The 27,755-nt window shown below is 35.9% G+C and overlaps 1 long non-coding RNA gene across 1 annotated transcript in view; it reads right to left on the bottom strand.

Moving 5' to 3' along the window:
• Nucleotides 1-18,085, bottom strand: part of LOC111097760 — a 79,068-nt gene extending 60,983 nt beyond the window's left edge. The window contains exon 1 of the long non-coding RNA XR_005366022.1: nucleotides 17,852-18,085. This is a non-coding gene — a long non-coding RNA (uncharacterized LOC111097760). The remainder of the gene's footprint in view (nucleotides 1-17,851) is intronic.
• Between the last annotated feature and the right edge of the window lie 9,670 nt (nucleotides 18,086-27,755).

Raw genomic sequence — 27,755 nt, 5'->3', positions numbered from 1 at the left:
TGTTTTCAACAAAACTGATGCAGAATTTAACTGAATTCTCAGCACACAGATCATTAAAAATAATTTTTGATGATTGATCACTATGTAATATTTGGCATAGAACTTCATTCCATTCTTCATTAATTTATGCTGATAAGATTTTGAAAATTTATAAAAGTAAAAGAAATATAAAGACTATATTTAGCCATGTAGTATTCAATGAAAAATTAACATCTGTTCCCTGATAAACATCAATTCTTTATAACTCTTCATTAACGTCATAAAGAGATGCATTTCCAGTAAAATTTTAATTTCATGTTACTTATTTTTAAAATTTTTATATTTTATATATATTTCTGTTATTTGATGACATGTGTTCTAAAAATTAGTGATAGAATAATTCATAAGAAAATCATAACATTTAACACTTTTGAGTCATGCAAATTAATACAATAAATTTCAAGCTATATGTATGTTTTTGATGCAAAGTAATAGGACAAGAGGATGAAGAATGATTTTCAAGCTTAAAATATATTAGATTGGAAAAAAATCTGTGGATTAAGTGCAAAAGAAATATGTGTTGGAGAGGAAAAATGTAAAATATCTGACAATTGAAACATTTTGTTCATATATATTTAAATCAATAATAGTAGGCTTCAAAAACTATGGTAGTTTTATAACCAAGATACTTAAAAAATATTGATACAATATTCTTTTTCAAATTATATATCCCTTCAATCTATATACATTTTTAATAAAACATTTTGAGTCATTTAAAATATATGTGGGTACATACATTTTCAAAATTATTTTAAAAGATATTCAAACAAAAAGGTTTCAGATGTTTAAAACCCTGAGTAACATGACTTCCCCAAAAAATCTGTTCACAGACCAACCAAGTCATTTGTCCGAGGAAGCCACACAATTTGAAGATGATTGGTGAGTTGACTTGCGCTGAGTGAAAACAAATCTCAATCCCATTTCCTTTTGCTAGACAGCACTTAAGTTCCAGAGGTCCAAATACATGCAGATTCCTCTAAACCCTCTGGAATGATTTGAGACTAATAACAGAGGAGATTTCTGCAGGTTTCTCTATTGTTCGTGAGTTTGATGGCTTCTAAAAGTCAGGTGTCAAAGGAATCAAATAGGGACCTCCAATTGAATGGATTTATCTTGACAGTCAGTAGATTTTTTTTTTTTTCTTACTGAGGTATGTTTAGTAGGGATAGAGTCATTTGGGACCCCAGTTCATTTTTTCCAGACCTCACTGAAACTACATAGAACTTAGTGTAAGAATGAAAAAAGGCTTGCATTCTCTCATTTGGAGGAAATGCTGTGGCTTAATCACCATTTTATTAGATTATGGCCTATAGTACTCTTAATCCAAAGTGATAATAAGTAGAGTTTTACATAATTGCCATATAAATCAGATTTATTGGGTCATACTCAAGAATAAAGTTGAAAAAATCTATAGAAATTTATCAATTTTTATTAAGGAATGTGAATATGTAAAATTAATCTCTATTATCATTGCCATGACTTATTTTTATATCCATAATCCTTCAATAAAAATAATTCTTAGCATGAAGATTAAGAAATCAAATAAGAAAGCTTGAGCTATAGTAAAACATGTGTATGTTAAATAAAGAAAAGTGTATTTCAGACTTTAAATGGATTAAACACAATTTTTCTGTATTGGTATTTGGTTTAAGTATCCTGGGAAGCTTATTAAAACTAGAAAAAAATCGGGCATTTAGGTGGCTCAATCAGTTAAGCATCCAACTCTTGATTTTGGCCCAGGTCATAATTTCAAAGTCATGAGATGGAGCCCTGAGGCCTGCATCAGTCTCCCGAGCTCAGTATGGAGTCTGCTTGTCTTTTTCCTTGTGTTCTCCCCATACTTGCTCTTTCATTCTCTCTCAAATAAATAAATAAACAAAATCTTAAAAACACACACACACACACCAACAGAAAAAAATCTTTTAAAGGGAGAGCTTAACCTTAAAAAAAAAGAAAGAAAAGAAAGAAAAGAAAAGAAAAAAGAAAAAAAAAAAGAAAAGAAAAGAAAAGAAAAGAAAGAAAAGAAAAGAAAAGAAAAGAAAAGAAAGAAAAGAAAAAGAAAAGAAAAGAAAAGAAAAGAAAAGAAAAGAAAAGGAAAAGAAAAGAAAAGAAAAGAAAGAAGAGCTTTAACACAATTTAGGTTAAATGCAAGTCTCCAATGCAGCTTAGATTACTCCAGGCCAATAGTGACATGAAGCTAATAGAGGCAAATCTTCATAAGGAGGACGGAAATATACGTGATATAGATTAGATAGATTCATAAATACATAGAGATAAGTATGTATACATACAATTAATATGTAAAGTATACAGTGCTGAGCAATGAATGGGATGTCAGGGGACCCAAATAAGTCAGAACCGAGATTTCATTACAAAATATGACATCTGCCCGTATTATTTCCAACTTTCCCACCCCTCCACACACCATGTGAACTACTGATACTCCCTTGAAAAGAATCTTAGTCATGTCTGAAGATACAGGGATTTGGAGTGAAACATTTATTTTTGATAAGAGGCAGAAAGGATTCCCTGAGAGAGGATTTGTCCCAATATTACAAGGAAATTGCAATAAAGTGAAACATTGACAACATATTTAATGGTAACTCTTTCTTGATGTGTTCCAACTTTGATATCCTGGTGATAAACATGCATTTGGGAGTGAAAGAATTATAATAAAATTAGGGAATTTTGGACCTTAGGAGCTAAGCACAGGTGATGGGCTAAATGAGCCTAATGTAGAGAGTGAGAACTGCATCTATAGTCAGTTCTTCCAAAAAGTGGGGAGCACCAGAACTCCGGCCTGGGAAGGATGGGAGGGGTCATGAGAGAATGAGATATGGGTTGGATATATGAATGACAGTGCCACAAAAATATGACGGGGGGGGGGCACCTGGATGGCTCAGTTGGTTAAGTGTCTAACTCTTGATTTCAGCTCAGGTCATGATCTCAGGGTTCCACAATGGGCATGGAGCCTGCTTGGGATTCTCTCTTTCTCTATCTCCCTCTTCCCCTCCCCTCCCACGTCTGCTATCTGTCTCTCAAATAAATTAATTAATTTGTAAAAAGACGAAAATGTTTTTTAATAGTGGAAGACAGTGAATGACATTGGGACCAGAAAAAATTCCAGAGATGAATTAAAGAAGCTGAAGATATTCCCAGGCATATTAAGGGAAGAACCTTCCAAAGAGAGTATATGACGTACTTTCATCTTTGAGGTCGTCATTAATAGAACTAACAAAACAAAACAAAAACATATAAATGTTTATGTGACCTTTTTTGCTAACTGATTAGCCTTGTAATTTTTACACTTTACCATCACAGTAATGAGGAAAGGTCGGATAAAATCATTATTATGAATAAATGCAGTGAATTACAAAATTTCATATGTATTATTCACATTGTTCAGAGTAACCTAGATGTTTCACAAATTTAGAACCAACACTGGATAGGGAGAATGAAAGTTACCTCATTTTGGTGGCTATAGAGGAAAATAAAGACAACTTTCTGTATATTTCTAATAATATTAAAAGATACTCAAAAATATTTAAAAATGGTGAAAGAAAAAGGTAATTGATAATAACATATACTGAGCAGCCATGTGGATGACTACCAAGGTTCTGAAAGACTGTCCTTCAGACACCATAATTCAGTAATGCCACATAGCTATGTTGTATCTGTGATGTGTCTGGCAAGATGCTGCACTGGCCATACAGTGCCAAATAAAACTCACAATCTCTGCCCTTGTGGGGTTTCTATCTTAGTATGCTTGAGAATACCTTGGAGGAATGATACCAATGCATCTTCAATGAAATAAATTACAACACTATGAAATCCAATAAAATAAATTAAACATGTATCCAAACTAAAGGTGGGGATTATGTTTTGAAAAGATGTCTTATCCACAACTGTTTATATTTTATCAGTTGTGAAAAATTGATAATCCTTTTGGGTTTTAGTGGTTACCACAGGAACAATAGAATCAAAGTAAGGCTTTGTTTTTTTATTGTTTTATTTATAAAACATAATTTATGATGTTATAATATTATAAAACATTATTATTTATAAAACATAATAATGTTTTATTATTTTGTTTTTTTTATCCCACAATTCCCAAGTTAGGGCTCTTTTTAAAAACTAGGTACATGGTCTATGCTTTAGGCTTAAGCAGACTACTCTCTCCTCCCAACTCAAATTCGAATTGTAGGAATCCTATTTTCAAGGATTGGAGGGGCCTGGGAGAGAATGTATCCCAGTGGTAAAAAGGGATAGGTATGAAAACTCAGAACCATTAGTATATTTAGTGGTGACTCTTTTTTACTATTGGGCATTCTGATATATAGAGAAAAAAGTAGAGAAAAAATGTAGATCCGGTCCAAATTAGCCAATCAATTAAGCTCAAAATAAATAGGAAAATGCAAAACCTGACTGTGTTCCAAGCAGTATGTAGACGATGCCATGGTGGAGTGTCTCCTGTAAGGAATAGTAATCTCATTAAACATGAAAATATGACTCAATGAATGTCCTGAACCTTGTTTAATAAAACAAGCTGCTAATCTCTCCTTTGGGACTAGAGTTGTTCTAAAGTAGTGGGATGAGAATCCAGAAGCCTGAAGTGGGGGAAAGAGAATCCCCAGCCCCATAAACCATTACATGACAAGTACAATAGTTGTTCCCATCTTGAGACCCAAATAATCTGGAGGGTTTTTAAAGAAATGCAGATGCCCAAAGCACACCCAAGCAGTACAGAATCAAAAAATCAAGAAATGAGAACTATCCATATATTGTCATATAGCTCATGGGTGGGGTATGGGTTCTGCTGCTACATTCAGGTTTGCAAATCACTACTCTAGAGAGTTTGTGAAAAATTAGTCCTGCTTTCAAATATCCTTAGTAACTTGACCCATAGGAGGAAAACTGAGTAAGGTTACCCACTCTCCTGTAAACCCTTGAGAGGCAAAGGAGGGACAGGTCAGCAGATGCCTAAAGCTTAGGTAACCTGAATAGTCCAGGCCCTGGATTATTCAACAGCAGTTGCTGTTTCCACCACTCCTCTGTTTTACACATTCATCCATGTTTTGAGGGAGTTAAGAACCAAGCTACACAAAGCAGAGGCCAAAAAAGAAATCTTTCGTTTTACTAGCAGTACTCTACCCAATTGTAAGATTTAGTATCCTTAGAAATAACCAGGCTTCTAAGACTAATTGTCTCCATCTGCTGACTTCACTCCCTCAGCTCTTATTCATGTTTATTGTTAAAATATTTTAATTAATGCACATATCCTTATGTATTAATTTTATTTCATTTTTCTTTTAAAGATTCTATTCATTTATTCATGAGAGACACAGAGGGAGAGGGAGACACATAGGCAGAAGCAGGCTCCCTGCAGGGAGCCCGCTATGGGACTCCATCCCAGGACCCTGGGATCACACCCTGAGCCAAAGGCAGACGCTCAACTGCTGAGCCACCCAGGCATCCCATATGTATTGATTTTAAGTCAAATCTATTCTTCATAGTGTGGTTTTATTAATTTAAAACCATACCATGTAATCATGCTCTAAGTCCTTTATTTTATAAATCAGTTAACAAAACCAACCTTATTAAATGATACTATCTAACATGTACCTTGTTTTAACAGAAGAAAAACCAAACTTGAACTTAGGGAATCGAGGACTTGCCCCCAATTTATTTTCCCCTCCCAAGACATAAACACAAGAGGGCCATCTTATGCCTCCTGTTCAAAGCTTTCTCATGTGCAAAATGGACATCATATATACACCAATTTGCTTCTTGGGATTGTGTTAAATTATAAATTAATTTGAATATAATATAAATCACAATATAATTATTAACTACTTGGTCATTATCATTTAAAGTAAGGAGGCTCAAGTGTGACATGAGCTTGAAAAAAATTTGGGACTCATAACTCGGTGAAGGAATGAGTGAAAATATGTCAAGACGAAGGTACAGAGGCTTTGTACACTTCAGAGTGTGGTAGTAATTTTGACAACACCCTCTTCCATGACTTGTGTGTTCTTTATGTTCCTACTGTACCTTCACAGGTATCTATTTTACAATTAGAGCAAATCTATCTACCAAGGTTATAAGTTCCTCTCATGCTGGGCCTGGGAGTGAGAGCAGTAGAGCAGGAGTATTTCTTGTTCAGAGGTTGCCAAGTCTCTCCCTTTCACTCTCAAGATCTTTCTTTGTCTTCCTCTTGAAAGCTAAGAAAGCAAACATCACTCTTTTCTTTCATCCTGCAGGCACAGCTTTTCCTTTCAGTTGTGATAGGAATGCCTTCCTAAAAACAAAATCCCAACTTGTACACTGTTTTTTATTCCCATTCCATTAAAAGCCAGTGGTCAGAAATTAGTAGATTTTACATATATTAGAACACAATATCTTAATTTAATGTTTTTCAATTAATTGATTGCATTTTAAGGGAACTGTTTAATAATTAAAATTGGTACTTATTGCTCTTGACGTAGCAGATTATGCTTTCAAATCTTCTGACCTTGTCTCATTTTCTCATTTTCCTGTATACCATTTTCCTGTTCATGCAAAATTGTCTTCCCATTTAGACTTGAAAGCTTCTAAGTCACTTGAATCTTAGCTGTCTCTTTTCATTTTCCTCTTTTTTTAACTCTATCTTTTGGTTTGGATATTATAGATTTTATTTTTAGTAATTAAAATTTCAGCATACGCATTTAACTGTATATATTTCTGGCATAATCCAAAGATTTCACCAAGAACCTTATGCTTAACTACCCTTAAAATACTTCCTCTGCCATCTTGCAAATCATTTTCGTCTGGAAATTTAGTTCCAGCACTTTAAAAGGCATCAACAAAGTGAGCCACACATTACAGTCAATAATAAGCAAATATTTTGCTGATTAACTTGCTCTCCATTGCTTCTTATATTTCTTTTCCATGGATTTAATTTTAATGCTGGACGTATCCTTGAACAGTCCTTTCAAGCTCACGGAACTACCTCACATTCAAATTTTAATGGATTCCCATCTGGTTTCCATACCTACCACTGGTGATGCCAACGTCTCCCTTGATCCTCCACAGCAAGTCCTGATGATTCTATGTGTAAGTCTTATCTTCAATCTGCTCACTTATTTCCTTTTCCACTGTCACCTTCCTCACCTATCAACTATGGCTCTAGGGAGTATTTCTTAAGGGAGTGTCCCACTTCCTCTTGCCTTCAGAAAGTCCATTGTTACTCAGCAGCCAGTATGAGTTTTTCAAAAAATATAAATTGGATCTTGTTGTACCTTTGTTAAAGTGGGTTAATTATTATCACTTTTGAGTGAATTGTAAGATCCTTAACGCCGCCAATAAGGGCTTGTTTACTCCTTTACTGGGGTTTTTAACATGCTTTCTTCTCTATCGAAAATGCTTTCCATCCTTCTTGGCCTTACTAACTGCTACACTTGAGTGATCAGGTTACACGACTAAATGACTTTTTCTCATTTGGTTATTTATTCATCATTTGACAAGTATTTCCTACCTTTCTACTATTTATAAGGCCTTGTCCTAGGCACTGAGATAAGGAGCAGTGGCCAAACAAAAAGAGAAAGAAAAGAATGAATGTATGTATATCTTTATCAATATACATTAAGTACTGTGAAGTAATTTTTTAATAATAAATTTATTTTTTATTGGTGTTCAATTTGTCAACATACAGAATAACACCCAGTGCTCATCCTGTCAAGTGCCCCCGTCAGTGCCTGTCACCCATTCACCCCCACCCCCCGCCCTCCTCCCCTTCCACCACCCCTTGTTCGTTTCCCAGAGTTAGGAGTCTTCATGTTCTGTCTCCCTTTCTGATATCTCCTACCCATTTCTTCTCCCTTCCCTTCTATTCCCTTTCACTATTATTTATATTCCCCAAGTGAATGAGACCATATAATGTTTGTCCTTCTCCGATTGACTTATTTCACTCAGCATAATACCCTCCAGTTCCATCCACATGGAAGCAAATGGTGGGAATTTGTCATTTCTAATGGCTGAATAATATTCCACAATAGCCAAACTGTGGAAGGAGCCTGTGAAGTAATTTTTAAGAGAAGCCTTGTCTCATACAATCAAAATTGGATTTTCCCCAATATCTTGCTAACAACCTGATTTATATTTATTTTTGAAGACTTTGTAAGGATATATAATAGTGCATTTATTGTGCAATTTTTTGCTTAGTGGATGTTTTGACTATACTATAAATCCCATGTGAATATGCTCCTGTTAGTTCTGCTCTATCTTTGGCGCATAAGAGATGTTTGCTGAAAACTGGCTAATATTGGCTTTTAACATTTATCTTTATTAATTGTATTCTGAATGCTCACAGGAGATATTCTGGATTAGAGAGAGATTTCCTATTGCCTTACAGTAAATAGTAAATGCACTGACTCCCTTCCATAACTTTAGGCAATAAGATGAAAGTGGATAGGATTTTTTCCTACTTAACTAGTCCAAAACTCCTTAGATGAGAGACAAACTAAAAAGGCTTTTTCTCTGCTTATAAGAGATGGGGACAGTTCTCCCTCCCCTGTCCCCCCCCTTAAAGGGTCTTCTTTGAAAAAGCCTCTAATCCTTCAGTATGTAAATAAAAATCTGTCTTGAGAGCCAGACAGTCCCGTGTGTCAGGGGCTTTCTTACTTCTAAAATGTCAGGACCTGGGGAGATAATGCTCCAGTCTTCTTTGCACTCTATAGCCTTACTTAGGAATCTACTCCAGGCTGTAAACATTGGCCTTCTTAAGGGAAATATGAGAAGTTTGTTATCCTTTTGAGATCAGAATCATTTACTAGACAAATAGCCCCAGATCTAATTCCCCTGGCATGCGAAGAGGAAAATATTTCCATGTCTCAAGATGATGATTTTTTACATAAACACTGAGAATCCAGGGATGTTTTATTGCCCTCAAACTGAATAAATGAACCAAAGTAGGAGAGTCTTACATGGAGTTACTTTGTAGATGGAGACTTACTTCAACAATTTCACCTATGTTTTTGTGAAGAAACAGTCCTCCATGATCTTTCATACTCCGATAAGCCTTAATAGGTATACCAAGAATGCATGACATTTTGACAGCATTTTACCTGGGCCATTTTTCAGGGTTGTGTTTATAGCAAGCAACCTTGAGGTATGAGGTAATGTCATCCTTTAGGACAAATAACAGGCTTGCTTACTGTTTGCTTTAAGTTGGTAAATTCTTTGTGCTCAGTATTTTTCTCCTGTAATGCAACTCACTGCAGGTATAGCATCTATCAGGGCTCTCTGCATTGGCTCCACTGGACTGATGTAAAAGGAAAACCAATGCAAACATGGTGTTCATGCTGCTATGAGTAATAAAGTCCTTTACCCCTACCCAGGAGTCTCATGTCTTCTACTAGCATCCATGAAACAGTAGCGATAGGCTATTAGGTCATAAGGATGGTGAACTCCAAACAGAGCCTGACCATTTCCTTTATAGTCCAGTTCAGATGTAACAGGAGGTCGGAAATGATTGTTTAACAATATCTCGGATGTTCATTATTCTGTTGTTGGTCTTACCCAGAGATCATTCAAATTAGTCCCAGAGAGGGCAGCAGGTGCAGCTGATACTCTATATTGTGATATCCACCTCTAGGAAATATTTGCCTTCATAGTTAGTTCCTGCAGTAGCTGTCAAACCAATTCTACTGATCATTTAGAAGGGTCATTGAAGTCACCAAATTGTATTTCTAGCAGAGATCTATCAGAATGCTTTTCCTGAAATTCTCAGAATTTCCCAAATATAGCATGCCTTTTATTTTCCCTGAGATTTTGTACATTTGTTTCTCTTGGCTTTGTTCTCATCATTTTTAGCCAATTTGAGTATTATACTCATTGTTTACAATGCCCTTACAAAGGCCAAATTGGTTCTTCCTTCTTAGTCTGCCTATGCAGTTAGTATATAGTGAGTGCTACTACATACTGGTTAAGCTTAAAATATGTATTTCATGACTGAGAAAGATAACAGTTTATTGAATTACACCAAAATAAACACTTAGAAAACTCTGAAAAATCTATTTATACTCATTGGAATATTATCTACTATATACACAGTTTTTTAAAAAAATTTTTATTGGAGTTCAATTTGCCAACATATAGCATAACATCCAGTGCTCATCCCATCAAGTGCCCACCTCAGTGCCCATCACCCAGTCACCCCCACCCCCCCACTCACCTCCCTTTCCACCACCCCTTGTTCGTTTCCCAGAGTTAGCAGTCTCTCATGTTCTGTCTCCCTCTCTGATATTTCCCACTCATTTTCTCTCCTTTCCCCTTTATTCCTTTCACTATTTTTTATATTCCCCAAATAAATGAGACCATATAATGTTTGTCCTTCTCTGATTGACTTATTTCACTCAGCATAATACCCTCCAGGTCTATCCACGTCGAAGCAAATGGTGGGTATTTGCCGTTTCTAATGGCTGAGTAATATTCATTGTATACAGAGACCACATCTTCTTTATCCATTCATCTTTCGATGGACACCGAGGCTCCTTCCACAGTTTGGCTATTGTGGACATTGCTGCTAGAAACACAATTTACACATTGAAAGTGCAGTTACTGCTGAGTGTCGGAAAATAAGCAATTGATTTCTATTTCCTTCATCTTCTTTTACAAGTTAACTTTCTATCAGTTGAATCATTTTCTGTTAGGCCATAGAGTTGGCTGACACAGACTCATTGTGAGAAGGATAGGGAAAGGTTAAATGAATCTGGTATACTACCCACTTTACAACTATTTTTTTTATTATTCTTAAAGCATGTTCTTATGTGAGTTTATATTAAATCATATATTATAAAATTGGTTCTGATATTTAACTGCTGCTGAGGCCACAAAAAATTTTTAAAAAGTGAGGACAAAAGAATTGAGAGTTGAGAAAGATGATAATAATTTACAAAGAACAAATTATTTAAAGTTGTATTTTCCTTTCAATGCTTTATTCTCTGATCAGTTTCTAGCTTCTTTACCAATAAAAGGAAATGGGAATAAAGGATATTTCATTACTATAGAAAAAAACATGAACATTTGATGGCTTAGTTGAAAAGACAAAACACTAAGTGAAATTTATATCTATCACCAGGTTTATTAACCTAAATATTTGAAGCTAGTTAGGTGATTTCTTTTCAATTCATTAGCTAATGAAATATTTCATTCAATCATTTTTCATATCCTACATTTGAAGGCTTAATTCTAGTAAAAAAATTATATAATGTGTTAAGTATAAGTAATCAATGTGATTATGTATGAACCTCTGTGAATATAAAATTTAATTCTCTAATGTTGTCATGGTATTATCATTTGATTTAAAAGAATGGCAGTAGTTTTAAAGAAGGTATGTTGCCATTAAGTAGGTAAATAGTTCAGGTTTATTGTTTTTTTGGGTTTTTTTAGAGAGGGTGAGAGACTGAGAGAGCTCGCAGGCATGTGCACACGCACACACACATAAACACACACACAGATATTGGGGGGAAGCAGAAGAACAGGGAGAGAGAGAATCCTAAGTAGGCTCCATGCCCACCCAGCAAGGAGCCTGATGCTGGCTCGATCTCACAACCCTGAGATCATGACCTGAGCTGAAATCAAGAGTTGGACATTTAACCAACTGAGCCTCCCAGGTGTCACAATGAGTAATTCAGTTTTTAAGAGAGTGTTATCTGCCTAAAAAGGTAAAGAAAAATTTCTTCTAAATAATGACAATTATTCTGGTAGCAGTCAACAACTTCATTCAGCTATCCATTTAAATGATAAGGTTAAGCTATTCAGCGGCAGAACTAGTAAAGAGCTAAATTTTTTTTCTTTAAGCTTTTATTTATTTATTCATGAGAGCCACAGAGAGAGAGGCAGAGACATAGGCAGAGGGAGAAGCAGGCTTCCTGCAGGGAGTCTGATGCCTGACTCGATCCCAGGACCCCAGAATCACACCCTGAGCCACAGGCAGATGCTTAATCACTAAGCCACCCAGGAGTCCCGAAAAGAGCTAAATTTTGGTTAGTTATGTTTGGAGGTGCTTATTACAGTATTTTAAGTAATTAACTAGATAAAAATGTATCATATATAGACAAAGGTAAGAGTGTGTCATAAATAATTATAATTCAAATGAGGTCTAAGGAAGAATCAGAAGGGACAGTAACATATCATTTATACATTGTCATGGAGGAAAATATTCTTAAAATTATGTATTTTAGATAGCTTACTCATTGAAATACCTAAGTTAGTATTTAAACATTTGACAATATTTCCTCAAAAATGTATTATACACTTCTAAATAGAAGATAGCGACTAAAATGGAATGTTCTCTTGACAAAGGATTTATATTATGACGATCAAATATTATGTCATCTACAAAGTAGCCATTGTTTTTTTTAAAGTAGCCATTGTTATTAGCCTATTAGTCTTCATTAACTTTCCTAATTCTAATTTCCTGTATCTAATATGGTGTAGACTGAGAAACCAGAAAGTCCAAAATTCAAACTTTACTGAAAACAATTTGACAATACTACTATATGTAATTTGATATCTATATCTATAAATATGTGGATGTAAACTATAGTTATATTCTCAAAACTCACAAATAAGTATTCATAAAAACAAGTTTGAAGGCCACTATCCTACAAGATGAAAAAATCATTTCTAAGTATGTCACAAACACCAGTGATCTGTCGTCAATACATTGCTTCAAGTCCTTCCTACTGTTCAACTACCCCTGCGTTCTATGCCCAAGCCTTGTCAAAGGGCTACTCTATATTCCCTATTTATTCCCAGTGCTCCAAAAGAGTTGTGGGTGGTAAATCATTTCCTCCTCTTTGTTTCCTCTACTACAGACTAAGATGATTTCTAAATTCCCTTGTCTCTTTGAGATACGGAATCTGAATCTTTTGTTAAAGACTCCTTGACCCTGTCTTCCATACAGACTAATACAATGTAAAATGCAATAATACACAATGTCAGACTAGATAATTGAGATAATAATAGGGATGGATGTTAGTCTGGTCACATAATTTTATCTTAATTAACAAGTTATGCTCACTTTGTGTGTATAATTATGTCCTTATGGCTGGTTGAAATTTAGAATTAGTGTTTCATAATTAGTGAAAGAAGTGTAGGAGTTGAAAAAAATCATGGTAAAAAACACCTGAAGTAAATAATTTAATAGTCTAAATAAGGTTATTGACTGGTTTCCACGTGTCTACTTCTAAAGGAACATTATTTTTCCCTGTTCCTGGTCTCTCCCAGGAAGGATTGCTCCTACAGCTCTTCATGGTCCCCTGTCCCTTAATCCAATTTGTCCTTAGGGAGTTGCAATGAATATCCTGATTTGTAAATTTGAAAGAACAAACTGGGAATGATATGGACATATCCAGATCCACCTTTCACTAGTTGTATTACTTCAGCAGAGGTGGCTCTTCCCATTGGGTACGGCCCTCAGTCAGTGCCCAGCTAGCAGGCCACATGATTACATATTCTATGTTAGCTTCTACCAAAAATGGAGATGATACTTTGGTCTCCAATCTGGCTTATTCTTTGTTTTCTTTGTTTATTTCTGTTTCTAGTCATTGAAAAATTCTTCAGAGGCTTCAACCATCACTAATCAGTTTTTTTTTCAAGTTTTTATTTACATTCTAGTTAATTAACGTACAATGGAAAATTGTTTTAAGAAGTAGAATTTAGTGATTCATCACTTACATACAACATCCAGTGCTTTTCACAAGCAGTGCTCTCCTTAATACTCCTCACCCATTTAGTTCATTCCCCACCAGCAACCCTTAGCTTGTAAAAGTCTGTTTTTTTATTTGCTTCTCTTTTCCACCCCCACGTTCATTTATTTTGTTTTTTAAATTCCACATATGAATGAAATCATATGGTATTTGCCTTCCTCTGACTTATTTTGCTTAGCATAATACTCTCTACCTCCATCCACATAGTTGCAAATGGCAAATTTCACTCTTTTTTAGGGCTGAGTAATATTCCATTTTATACACACACACACACACACACACACACACACACACACACCACTTTCCTTATCCATTCATCAGTCAATGGACATTTGGACTCTCTCCATAGTTTGGTTATTGTTGATAAAGTTGCTGTAAATTTCATAGTGCATGTATCCCTTTGAATCAGTATTTTTGTATCTTTTGGGTAAACACCTAGTGGTACAATTGCTGGATCATAGGGTAGCTCTATTTTTAACTTTTTAAACAACCTCCATACTTTTTTCCAGAGTGACTGTACCAGTTTGCATTCCCACCAACAGTATAAGAGGGTTCCCCTTTCTCCACATCCTTGTCAACACCTGTTTTTGTGCGAGGTGATACCACACTGTAATTTTTATTTGTATTTCTCTGAGGATGAATGATATTAAGCATCTTCTCATGTGTTTGTTAACCATCTATATGTCTTCTTTGGAAAAATGTCTACCCATATATCCTGCCCATTTTTAACTGGATTATTTATTTTTTGAGTGTTGAGTTTTATAAGTTCTTTATATGTTTTAGATATTAATCTTTTATTAGATATGTCATCTGCAAATATCTTCTTTCATTCCATACATGCCTTTTAGTTTTCCTGATTATTTCCTTAGATGTTGAGAAGCCTTTTATTTTGATGAAGTCCCAATAGTTGATTTTTATTTCACTTACCTCAGGAGACATACCTAGTAAGAAGTTGCTATGGCCGATGTCAAAGAGGTTATGGCTTGTGTTCTCCTCTGGGATTTTAATGGTTTCCTGTCTCATGTTTAGGTCTTTCATGCATTTTGAATTTATTTTTGCGTATGATGTAGGAAATAGTCCAGTTTCATTCTTTTGCATGTATTTGTCTAGTTTCCCAACACTATTTGTTGAAGAGACTGTCTTTTTCCCATTGAATATTATTTCCTGCTTTGCTGAAGCTTAGTTGACCATATAGTTGTGTGCTCCTTTCTGGGTTTCTCTTCTGTTCCATTGATTTATGTGTCTGTTTTTATGCCAGTACCATACTGTCTTGATCTCTACAGCTTTGTAATTTAACTTGAAGTCCAGAATTATGATGGCCTCCTGCTTTGCTTCTCTTTTTCAAGATTGCTTTGGATATTCAGGGTCTTTTGTGGTTCCATATATATTTTAGGATTCTTTGTCCTAGCTCTGTGAAAAATGTTGGTGGTATTTTGATAGAGATTGCATTAAACGTGTATATTGCTTTGGGTAGTATAGACATTTTAACAATATTTGTTCTTCCAATCCATGAAAACAAAATAAGTTTTTTAAAGATTTCCATTCAGAGATCATGACATTTTTTAAATGATCTTTTGTTTTAAATCAAAATTCAATAAAACATAACATTTTAGAAAATTATTTCTACTCTTATTTATAATATTTCATGTTCTGGATTTCTGGGATTTAGCCAAACGATGCACGCATTTTTCTGATGAAAACTTCCATTATTCTTCCTTCCAATCATTTTCCTAAGTGTTGCTTAAACTTTTCTAATTACAAATATTATTTAGTGTACAAATTCTGGAAATCCACATAAATTTTCAGAATCAGAATACTTGGACAAAAGGCCTTGGAATTATTACATTAATAACTACTCCCAGTGACTCTTACCTTTTGCCTAGTGTGGACATCCCTGATTCAACAACGGCACTGGTAACTGAAAGCACAATAAACCTAAGACTGGCAAAAGTCATCATTGCTTGAAATACACTTTGAATATACTAGCTTAACAAAATTAGGTAGATTAGTAAGATTCACAGATCTTTCCAGTACCAGCCATTTAGAGTAGATGTTATTGACCAACCAGAAATAATCTTTCTGTTAACTATGTAGCAGTATACAAAAACCTGAGCAGGAGAACATAGATAATTAATATAGATGTTTATAACTAATCAGAAGCTGCATGCCTTTGTATCCCTAGAGTCTGGATTTTCTGGTGTTCACTACTCCAGTGTATAGATAGCTGACTTCTTTGCCTTTGCTAACCACAAATAACCAACATGGAGACATTCTTTCAGTGTCTGAAAATATATCATGGTGCTTTACACAAATCACAAAATGAGTTTATGTGCATATCTGTCAGACAAGATAGTGAAAAGGAATATAGGGGATCCACTCACAAATAGTTTTGAGTTCCTCCTCAAACTTTCCAGATTTCTGAAGTAAAATATCTCTAACATTTTCATAACTACTACAGCATTTGTGAAACACACACACATGCATGCATACATCTCAGACATCTTGTTTAATAACATTTAATTTCAAATAAACTAACTGCCCACCATTTATAATAATCCAAATATCTATTGTATGGCTAAATTATAAAATACTATAACATCCATACATATAGAAGCTAATATATTCATATCAAAATGTTCTCTTCCTTCCCACACTTTTTCTCGCTCCCCTATCCCTCCACCCCACCTCCCCTTTCTTTCTCTCTTATTTCTTAAAAAAATTTCTTTTTCTTTTTTTTTTAGATTTTATTTATTTATTCATGAGAGACAGAAAGAGAGAGGCAGAGACACAGGCAGAGGGAGAAACAGGTTCCATGCAGGGAGCCTGATGTGGGACTTGATCCCGGGGCTCCAGGATCTCGCTTTGGGCCAAAGGCGGTGCTAAACCACTGAACCACCCGGGCTGCCCTTAAAAATATTTCTAATGTCTCTTCTGTCTTTTCACTTGCAATTCATTTTCTTTCTCTCAGTCCCATATCATTATTTCATTTTGATTAATGCTTACCTTTTCAAATTTTATTTATTATATGAGAGAGAGAGAGCATGCATGAGCATTGGGAGGAGCAGAGGGAGAGGGACAAGCAGATTCCTTGCTGAGCAGATGCAGGGCTGGATTCCAAGACCCTGAGAGCATGCTCTGAGTCAAAATCAAGAGTCTGTTTAACTTAATAAGCCACCCAGGCACACCACCCAGGTTTACCTTCTTTTAACTCTTCCCATTTTTATTTCCAGAAGTCCTTGCAATTTAAATAATGTGCTAAGTTTGAAATAAGTCAGTTAGAGGAAGACAAATACCATCTGATTTTACTCATATGTGGAATTTAAGAAACAAAACAGATGAACATAGGGGAAGGGGAAAAAAAGAGAGAGGGAAGCAAAGCATAAGAGACCTTTAACTACAGAGAACAAACTGCGGATTGATGGAGAGAAGGTAGGGAGGGGACCAGGTAAATGGGGAATAGGCACTAAGGAGGGCACTTGTTGTAATGGGCACTGGCTGTTTATATAAGTGATGAATCACTAAATTCTACATCTAAAACCAATTTTAGGGATCCCTGGGTGGCGCAGTGGTTTGGTGCCTGCCTTTGGCCTAGGGCGCGATCCTAGAGACCCAGGATCGATTCCCACGTCAGGCTCCCGGTGCATGGAGCCTGCTTCTCCCTCTGCCTGTGTCTCTGCCTCTCTTTCTCTCTCTGTGACTATCATAAATAAATAAAAAAAAATTTAAAAAAAATAAAAAAAATAAAAATAAAAATAAAAATAAAACCAATTTTACCTTATATGTAAACCAACTAGAATTGAAATAAAAACTTGAAAAAATGTGCTAAGTGTAACTGGACAGTAACTAATATGATTCCCCCTTTAAGATTTAGCTCATTTGCTTTCTTCACAAAGCTTTCTTAAATCATATGTCATAAGAATTCCTCTTATATTTAACAAATAGCACATATTGTATTACCTATTTACTGCTGCATAACAAATTACTCCCAATGTCAATGAGTTAAACAACACATATTTCTTGTTTCATAGTTTTTGTGGGTCAGGAATCCAAGTCTGGCTTACCTGGGTCCTCTGCTTTCAGGGTCTCTCGCAAGCCTGTAATCAACTTCTCAGCCAGGTCCATACTCATCTTAGGTTCTACTGGGGCAAATTCTTCCAAGCTACCTCAGGATTGGTTATTGTCAGGGTTCCATTCTTTGTGGTTGGAATGACTAAGAGAATTCAGTTCTTTGCTAGTTGTTGGCTGTAAACTCCCATATATTCTTTGCTACATGGACTGCTTCAGAATGCTAGCTTTCTTCATCAAAGTGAGCAAGCTGAGAAGGCACGAAAGAAAGGGGAGGGAGGGAGAGAGAGAGATGTTGCATAAGAGTGTGACTACCATGTGGCAGGGATCAATTAAAATTTCTTACTCAAGGGGCACCTGGGTGGCTCAGTCTGTTGGGCATCACACTCTTGGTTTCAGCTCCGATCATGATCTTCGGGTCATGGGGTTGAGCCTTGCATCTAGCCCCCTTCCCCACCCCAACAGAGTCTGCTGGGCATTCTCTCCCTCCCCTGTCCCTCTTCCCTGATTGTGCAGGTGTTCTCTCTCTCTCTTTCTCTCTCAATAAGTGCATAAAAATCATAAAATAAAAACAAAAAGACAACTTTATAACATTCATCCAGAAGGCATTCATTTATAACCTTAGGCTTTGTTGATATCTTTAACTTGTTGTATACATCATCATGTAGCCCTCACTTAAATTTTTTTTCCTATTTTTATTCTTACTTTCCCAGTAGATGGCAAGTTCCTTAATCCTTACTGTCCTCGTTCCTTTAAGATACATTGAAATTGCTGTTTTATTTTATGTAAGTTAGTTAATTCAACTTCCCTGTGTCTCCTTGGAGATAAGGAAGGGACTTAGATAAGACTCTTAATGGCACCACTTTGTGTTCACTTAAATTTCACAGAACATAAAACACTTTTTGCCCATCATCTTTAGACAATGTGCATAAAAGCTTGCTAGAGCACTCTACTGCATATTTCAAAATATATAGAATGCTAGTTTTTGTTATTGTTTTTGTTGATTATTTATATTGGAAAAATATAGGTTTCCATCATAGCTAAAGCTAAACCCACTGCCCTTTCAATCATATACCATTAAAACTAAACACAATTTCCAGAGTTACAGTTCTGGATTAAATGATATTGTCAATCCTCAACAAAGTTTTGTGTACTGAATTTCTAGACTATTGTTCTATAAACTGTCAAGATCCTTTTTGAATATCATAACTTGCAGAAATGGTTTGCTAAGACTTTATTTTTTATTTAGATTCCTTGGATTGATCCTCTTATTTTAGCCATCTTCTTCACTAAAGATTATGAGGATGTCTTGGTCTGATTGAAGCCACAAAAATCAAGTAAGTGACAGGATACTTCGATTTAGAAATTTTTTTCTAAAATTTAGAAATTTTCTTCTACTGTATCATCATAAAGCATAAAAGTATTTTTTCATGTCTTTTCCAGAAAATAACAATTTTTGCTCAGGAAAGATGTATATGATACATTTTTTCACATCCCTGCTAACACTAAGCATTATGTGATTGACACACAACTGTGAAAAATCACAATTAGTGATTTTTCAAATGCAATTGTAGATTTAATTTGCATTTCCATGACTCATAGAGTAGTTGAGCACCTCCTCATATGTATATTTACTTGTCTGATGACTGTATTTTCATATATTTTGCCCTTTTTTTCATTGTATTTCTTATCAAATTTTAAGATTTCACACATGTGGCAAATATTTTGTCAGTTTTCTGTTTATTGCAGCATCTGTTCTGCACACTTTTTTTTTACTTTAAATTGTTATTATTTGGAGTTCAATTTGCCAACATATAGCATAACACCCGGTGCTCATCCCATCAAGTGCCCCCCTCAGTGCCTGTCACCCAGTCACCCCCACTCTCCGCCCACCTCCCTTTCCACCACCCCTTGTTCGTTTCCCAGAGTTAGGAGTCTTTATGTTCTGTCTCCCTTTCTGATATTTCCCACTCATTTAACTTACTTTCCCCTTCATTCCCTTTCACTAAGTTTTATATTCCCCAAATGAATGAGACCATATAATGTTTGTCCTTCTCCGATTGACTTACTTCACTCAGCATAATACCTTCCAGTTCCATCCACGTCGAAGCAAATGGTGGGTATTTGTTATTTCTAATGGCTGAGTAATATTCCATTGTTTACATAAACCACATCTTCTTTATCCATTCATCTTTCGATGGACACCGAGGCTACTTCCACAGTTTGGCTATTGTGGACATTCCTGCTATAAACATTGGGATGCAGGTGTCCCGGCGTTTCACTGCATCTGTATCTTTGGGGTAAATCCCCAACAGTGCAATTGCTGGGTCATAGGGCAGGTCTATTTTTAACTCTTTGAGGAACCTCCACACAGTTTTCCAGAGTGGCTGCACCAGTTCACATTCCCACCAACAGTGCAAGAGGGTTCCCCTTTCTCCACATCCTCTCCAACATTTGTTGTTTCCTGCTTTGTTAATTTTCCCCATTCTCACTGGTGTGAGGTGGTATCTCATGGTGGTTTTGATTTGTATTTCCCTGATGGCCAGTGATGCGGAGCATTTTCTCATGTGCTTGTTGGCCATGTCTATGTTTTCCTCTGTGAGGTTTCTCTTCATGTCTTTTGCCCATTTCATGATTGGATTGTTTGTTTCTTTGGTGTTGAGTTTAACAAGTTCTTTATAGATCTTGGAAACTAGCCCTTTATCTGATACGTCATTTGCAAATATCTTCTCCCATTCTGTAGGTTGTCTTTTAGTTTTATTGACTGTTTCTTTTGCTGCGCAGAAGCTTATCTTGATGAAGTCCCAATAGTTCATTTTTGCTTTTGTTTCTCTTGCCTTCATGGATGTATGTTGCAAGAAGTTGCTGTGGCCAAGTTCAAAAAGGGTGTTGCCTGTGTTCTCCTCTAGGATTTTGATGGAATCTTGTCTCACATTTAGATCTTTCATCCATTTTGAGTTTATCTTTGTGTCTGGTGTAAGAGAATGGTCCAGTTTCATTCTTCTGCATGTGGATGTCCAATTTTCCCAGCACTATTTATTGAAGAGACTGCCTTTTTTCCAGTGGATAGTTTTTCCTGCTTTGTCGAATATTAGTTGAGCATAAAGTTGAGGGTCCACTTCTGGGTTCTCTATTCTGTTCCACTGATCTATGTGTCTGTTTTTGTGCCAGCACCACACTGTCTTGATGACCACAGCTTTGTAGTACAACCTAAAATCCAGCATTGCGATGCCCCCAGCTATGGTTTTCTTTTTTAAAATTCCCCTGGCTATTCGGGGTCTTTTCTGATTCCACACAAATCTTAAGATGATTTGTTACAACTCTCTGAAGAAAGTCCATGGTATTTTGATACAGATTGCATTAAATGTGTAAATTGCCCTGGGTAACATTGACATTTTCAAAATATTCATTCTTCCAATCCATGAGCATGGAATATTTTTCCATCTCTTTGTGTCTTCCTCAATTTCTTTCAGAAGTGTTCTGTAGTGTTTAGGGTATAGATCCTTTACCTCTTTGGTTAGGTTTATTCCTAGGTATCTTATGCTTTTGGGTGCAATTGTAAATGGGGTTGACTCCTTAATTTCTCTTTCTTCAGTCTCATTGTTAGTGTATAGAAATTCCACTGATTTCTGGGCATTGATTTTGTATCCTGCCACATGCTGAATTGCTGTATGAGTTCTAGCAATCCTGGGGTGGAGTCTTTTGGGTTTTCTACGTACAGTATCATGTCATCTGCGAAGAGGGAGAGTTTGACTTCTTCTTTGCCAATTTGAATGCCTTTTATTTCTTTTTGTTGCCTGATTGCTGAGGCTAGGACTTCTAGTACCATGTTGAATAGCAGTGCTAAGAGTGGACATCCCTGTCTTGTTCCTGATCTTAGGGGAAAGGCTCCCAGTGTTTCCCCATTGAGAATATTTGCTGTGGGCTTTTTGTAGATGGCTTTTAAGATACTGAGGAATATTCCCTTTATCCCTAGACTCTGAAGAGTATTGATCAGGAATGGATGTTGTATTTTGTCAAATGCTTTCTCTGCATTTATTGAGAGGATCATATGGTTCTTGTTCTTTCTCTTGCTGATATGATCAATCACATCGATTGCTTTACGAGTGTTGAACCAGCCTGGCAACTCTGGGATAAATCCCACTTGGTCATGGTGAATAATCTTTTTAATGTACTGTTGATTCCTATTGGCTAGTATCTTGTTGATAATTTTTGCATCCATGTTCATCAGGGATATTGGTCTATAATTCTCCTTTTTGGTGGGGTCTTTGTCTAGTTTTGGAATTAAGGTGATGCTGGCCTCATAGAAAGAGTTTGGAAGTATTCCATCTCTTTTTATCTTTCCAAACAGCTTTAGTAGAATAGGTATGGTTTCTTCTTTAAAAGTTTGATAGAATTCCCCTGGGAAGCCATCTGGCCCTGGACTTTTGTGTCTTGGGAGGTTTTTGATGACTGCTTCAATTTCCTCCCTGATTATTGGCCTGTTCAGGTTTTCTATTTCTTCCCATTCCAGTTTTGGTAATTTGTGGTTTTCCAGAAATGCATCCATTTCTTCTAGATTGCCTAATTTATTGGCATATCACTGCTCATAATATGTTATTAAAATCGTTTGTATTTCCTTGGTGTTGGCAGTTATCTCTCCTTTCTCAAATTCATGATTTTATTGAGTCTTTTCTCTCTTCTTTTTAATAAGGCTGGCTAATGGTTTATCTATCTTATTAATTCTTTCAAAGCACCAACTCCTGGTTTTGTTAATCTGTTCCACAGTTCTTCTGGTCTCGATTTCATTGAGTTCTGCTCAAATTTTTATTAACTCTCTTCTTCTGCTGGGTGTAGGATCTATTTGCTGTTTTTTTCTCCAGCTCCTTTAGGTGCAAGGTTAGCTTTTGTATTTGAGTTCTTTCCAGTTTTTGGATGGATGCTTGTATTGCGTTGTATTTCCCCCTCGGGACTGCTTTTGGTGTATCCCAAAGATTTTGAATGGTTGTATCTTCATTCTCATTAGTTTCCTTGAATCTTTTTAATTCTTCTCTAATTTCCTGGTTGACCCTTTCATCTTTTAGCAGGATGGTCCTTAACCTCCACGTGTTTGAAATCTTTCCAAAATCTTGTGATTTAGTTCTAATTTCAAAGCATTATGGTGTGAAAATATGCAGGGGACGATCCCAATCTTTTGGTATCGATCGGTTAAGACCTGATTTGTGACCCAGTATGTAGTCTATTCTGGAGAAAGTTCTATGTGCACTGAGAAGAATGTGTATTCTGTTGTGTTTGGATGCAAAGTACTGTAGATATCTGTGAAATCCATCTGGTCCAGTGTATCATTTAAAGCTCTTGTTTTTTGGAGATGTTGTGCTTAGAAGACCTGTCGATTATAGAAAGTGCTACATTCAAGTCACCAAGTATAAGTGTATTATTATCTAAGTATGTCTTAACTTTGGTTATTAAGTGATTGATATGCTTGGCAGCTCCCACATTAGGGGCATAAATATTGATGATTGTTAGGTCCTTTTGTTGGATAGATCCTTTAAGTATGATATAGTGTCCCTCTTCATCTCTACTACAGTCTTTGGGATAAACTTTAGTTTATCTGATATAAGGATGGCTACCCCTGCTTTCTTTTGAGGGCCATTCGAATAGTAAATGGTTCTCCAACCTTTTATTTTCAGGCTGTAGGTGTCCTTATGTCTAAAATGAATCTCTTGTAGACAGCAAATAGATGGGTCTTGCTTTTTTATCCAGTCTGAAACCCTGCGCCTTTTGATGGGGTCATTAAGCCCATTCACGTTCAGAGTTACTATTGAAAGATACGAGTTTAGCGTTATCATGATACCTCTCCAGTCCCTGTTTTTGTGGGTTGTTCCCTTGGACCTCCTCTTTCTATTACAGAATCCCCCTTAATATTTCTTGCAGAGCTGGTTTGGTGGTCACATAGTCTTTCAGTTTCTGCCTATCTTGGAAGCTCTTTATCTCTCCTTCTATTCTGAATGAGAGCCTTGCTGGATAAAGTATTCTTGGCTGCATGTTCTTCTCATTTAGGACCCTGAATATATCCTGCCAGCCCTTTCTGGCCTGCCAGGTCTCTGTGGAGAGGTCTACTGTTAATCTAATATTTCTCCCCATAAAAGTAAGAGATTTCTTGTCGCTTGCTGCTTTAAGGATCTTCTCTTTATCTTTGGAATTTGCAAGTTTCACTATTAAATGTTGAGGTGTTGAGCGGTTTTTATTGATTTTAGGGGGGATCTTTCTATTTCCTGGATCTGAATGCCTGTTTCCCTTCCCAGGTTAGGAAAGTTCTCAGCTATGATTTGTTCAAATACATATTCTGGACGTCTGTCCCTTTTGGTGCCCTCGGGAACCCCAGTTAAATGTAGATTTTTCCTTCTGAGGCTGTCATTTATTTCCCTTAACCTATCCTCATGATCTTTTAATTGTTTGTCTCTTTTTTCCTCAGTTTCCCTCCTTGCCATCAACTTGTCTTCTATGTCACTCACTTGTTCTTCTACCTCGTTAACCCTCATCGTTAGGACCTCTAGTTTGGATTGCATCTCATTTAATTGATTTTTAATTTCTGCCTGATTAGATCTAAATTCTGCAGTCATGAAGTCTCTTGAATCCTTTATGATTTTTCTAGAGCCACCAGTAGCTTTATAATTGTGCTTCTGAATTGGCTTTCTGACATTGAATTGTAATCCAAATTTTGTAATTCTGTGGGAGAGAGGACTGTTTCTGATTCTTTCTTTTGAGGTGAGGTTTTCCTTCTAGGTTTTTTGCTCAGTGCAGAGTGGCTAAAAACAAGTTGTACTTGATAGAAGCGTGGACTCTTCTCACTGTAGCATTCCAGCTGTTCTCTCTTTAAATCTCAGGTCGAATTCATAGGTTTTAGGATGATTTGAAAGTTATCTAGGTAATTTGGTGGGGACAGGTGACTTGGGGACCCTACTCTTCTGCCATCTTGCCCCCTCCCTTGTTCTGCACACTTTTGAGAGGGGATTGATAATGCAATATGTCTATCACCGACTTCATAGTCTCTAGGGTTTCTAGTTTAAAAAAAGAAGTTATCCTCTAATTGTTTTTCTTTTAATTTTAAATTTTTAGTGGTCGAACCTTTTATTTTATCAATTGGATAGCTGATTGTTCCAATTTATTAAGTGAATATTTTACAAGTTTAAATACTACTTATGTTCATTAGATTCTCATAAATGAATTATAGCTTGCCTACTTTTTCCCCAGGCAAGGAACAAATACTAGAGCAGTTACTGAGTCACACTTTTGATTACACTGGTCTTAATTTAAGCTTTAATATCTTCTAAGACCAGTCCTCATTATTCTTCATTTTTATCATTTTCTTTATTCTTTTATGCTACTTTTGATATATGCACTTTAAACCATTTCATATTATCAAATACATACACTTGTTCAGATTTAATTTTTTTTTATTTTTTAAAGGCTTATTTTTTTTTTTATTTGAGAGGGAGATAGAGCACACCTGAGGCAGAAGGAGAGGGAGAGAAGCAGACTCCCCACTGAGCATGGACCCTGAGGAAGGGCTGGATCCCAAGACCCTGAAACCACCCCCAGAGCCAAAATCAAGAGCTGGAGGCCCAGGTGCCCCACTTGTTTGGATTTTAACTGTAATTGCATTAATTACATGTGTTAATTTAGAAATTAATGGTATTTTGATTAAACTAAGTCTTCCCTTATAGGAATATAGTGTACTCTTCTACTTGTTTAAGTTCTCATTTCCTTTAATAAAATTGTATAGGTTTTAGTATTTAGTACTTTGAGATCCATCTTGTTTATTTTACACTTAAGTATTCATCTTTTATTGTATTGTGAATAAACTAGTTTGTCCATATCCAGTTGGCTATTTTAAGTTGAGGCAAATAAAGAGAATAAAGCTATTGATTTTTGTGTACTTATCTTATTTTCACCCCACAAAATTTCTGTACATTTTACCAACTTTTGCTAACTTCTAAAGGATTGTATAATTACATAGCCAATTTCTACTAAGGGGGTAATTAGTTTTTAATGGAATAATTTATTTATGTTAATACTATTATATTGATGACTTTATTTTACTTACATACTGCTTTAGTTAGAATCTCAAAATGTTGCTTAGTCATTAGGCTAATAAGTATTCCTGTCATGCGTCTTATTTAAATGGTTTGGCTTTAGCATTTCATGTTTATTATGTAATTTGCTCATGGTTTGGGTTGTATACCTTTGCATGGGAGAACTGATGGAATACTTTTTTTTTTTTTTTTTAAGATTTTACTTATTTACTTGACAGAGAGGGAGAGAGAAAGAGTGTGTGTGCGCAGGAGTAGGGGGAGGAGCAGAGGGAAAAGGAAAAATAGACTTCCCGCTGAATACAGAGCCTACTTGGGGCTAGATCCCAGGGCCCTGAGATCATGACCTGAGCCAAAGTCAGACACTTAACCAACTGAGCAACCCAGGCATCCCAGGAATTCCTCTTCTTTTACATCAGTAGAAAAATCTATGGCCAGCTGGAATGAATATACTTTCCATGTTTTTCTACTCACTGTTTGAAAACTTGAACAATCTGAAGAGTTTGACTTAAGCTGATAAATATGTACAAAACTACAAATATACTTAGGGCAATGCAAGAACCAAGAAGAGGAAAAACAGGATTACTATGTGAAGTTCATGTTTCCACTGATATTGAGTTGTTGTAAAAGTAACAATTTTACTTAGTTAAAATACTGAATATTCAGAGAGATCCGATGCCATAACAAAATAATTTTATTGGGGGAAATCAGTGGAGACATCTGTTTTTAACTCCACTATGTAAAGACCTTAGAAGTCATATTCCTATCTTTAAAACAAGAAAACACTTACTACACTAAAAATCAGTGAGTCTTCTGAAACCCATCAGAGAAAGGAGGTTGCAGGGAAAACTGCCTGCCACCATGATATCTAGAGAGACAGATAAACTGAGAGTCACAGCTGAAATCTGCTTGTCTGAAGCCAGAGTAACTGGAGCTGTAAACTAATAAGAAATTTAAATGGTAATATTAATGAATTTCTGGAGACTAAGAGTAGACTAGGTCAATAGAAAGATCTGAGGATCCCTGGGTGGCTCAGCGATTTAGTGCTGCCTTTGGCCCAGGGCATGATCCTAGAGTCCCGGGATCAAGTCCCACATCCAGCTCCCTGCATGGAGGAGCCTGCTTCTCCCTCTGCCTATGTCTCTGCCTCTCTCTCTCTCTGTCTCTCATGAATTTAAAAAAAAAAAAAAAAAAAAAAAAACTTTAGAAACTTTCAGATCTCAAATACACAGAGAATGGGGGAGAAAAGAACAAAACAATCAAGAATTTTGAGAAAATTTTAAAACATACATATAATTGGAAAATAGAAGGAAAATAAAGAGAATAGAGCAGAAGAAAGATTTCAAGAAATAACAGCCAAGAGCTTACAAAAACATTCTAGACAGTAACCCTTATATCCAGAAAGTTCAGAAAATACCAAGTAAGATTTAAAAAAAAAAAACACACACACAAAGAACAAAAAATGATACCTGGTCATATCATATTCAAATAGCAAAACTAAAGACAAAAAAGAACATTTTGAATAAATCCAAAGAGGGAAAATTTTACCTATTGTGATTTGAATTGTGTCCCCCATGATTCTTAACTCCTAGTATCTATTAATGTGGCCTTATTTGGAATTAGAGTTTTTGCAGATGTAATCAAGTTAAAATGAGGTCATACTAGCAAAGAATGAGACCTAATCCAATGACTGATATTTTTATAAGAACAGAGAAATTTGGGCACAAACACATAGAAGCAAGAACCCCCTGGGTAGAGGCAGAGATTAGAATGATACATCTATAAGCCAAGGAATTTCAAAGATTGCTGGCAATCACCAGAGGCTAGA

The sequence above is a fragment of the Canis lupus genome, chromosome 10 (assembly GCF_011100685.1).
Source record: "Canis lupus familiaris isolate Mischka breed German Shepherd chromosome 10, alternate assembly UU_Cfam_GSD_1.0, whole genome shotgun sequence".
In the NCBI taxonomy this organism is placed as follows: domain Eukaryota; kingdom Metazoa; phylum Chordata; class Mammalia; order Carnivora; family Canidae; genus Canis; species Canis lupus.
This window is presented reverse-complemented; position numbering and strand designations above follow the sequence as displayed.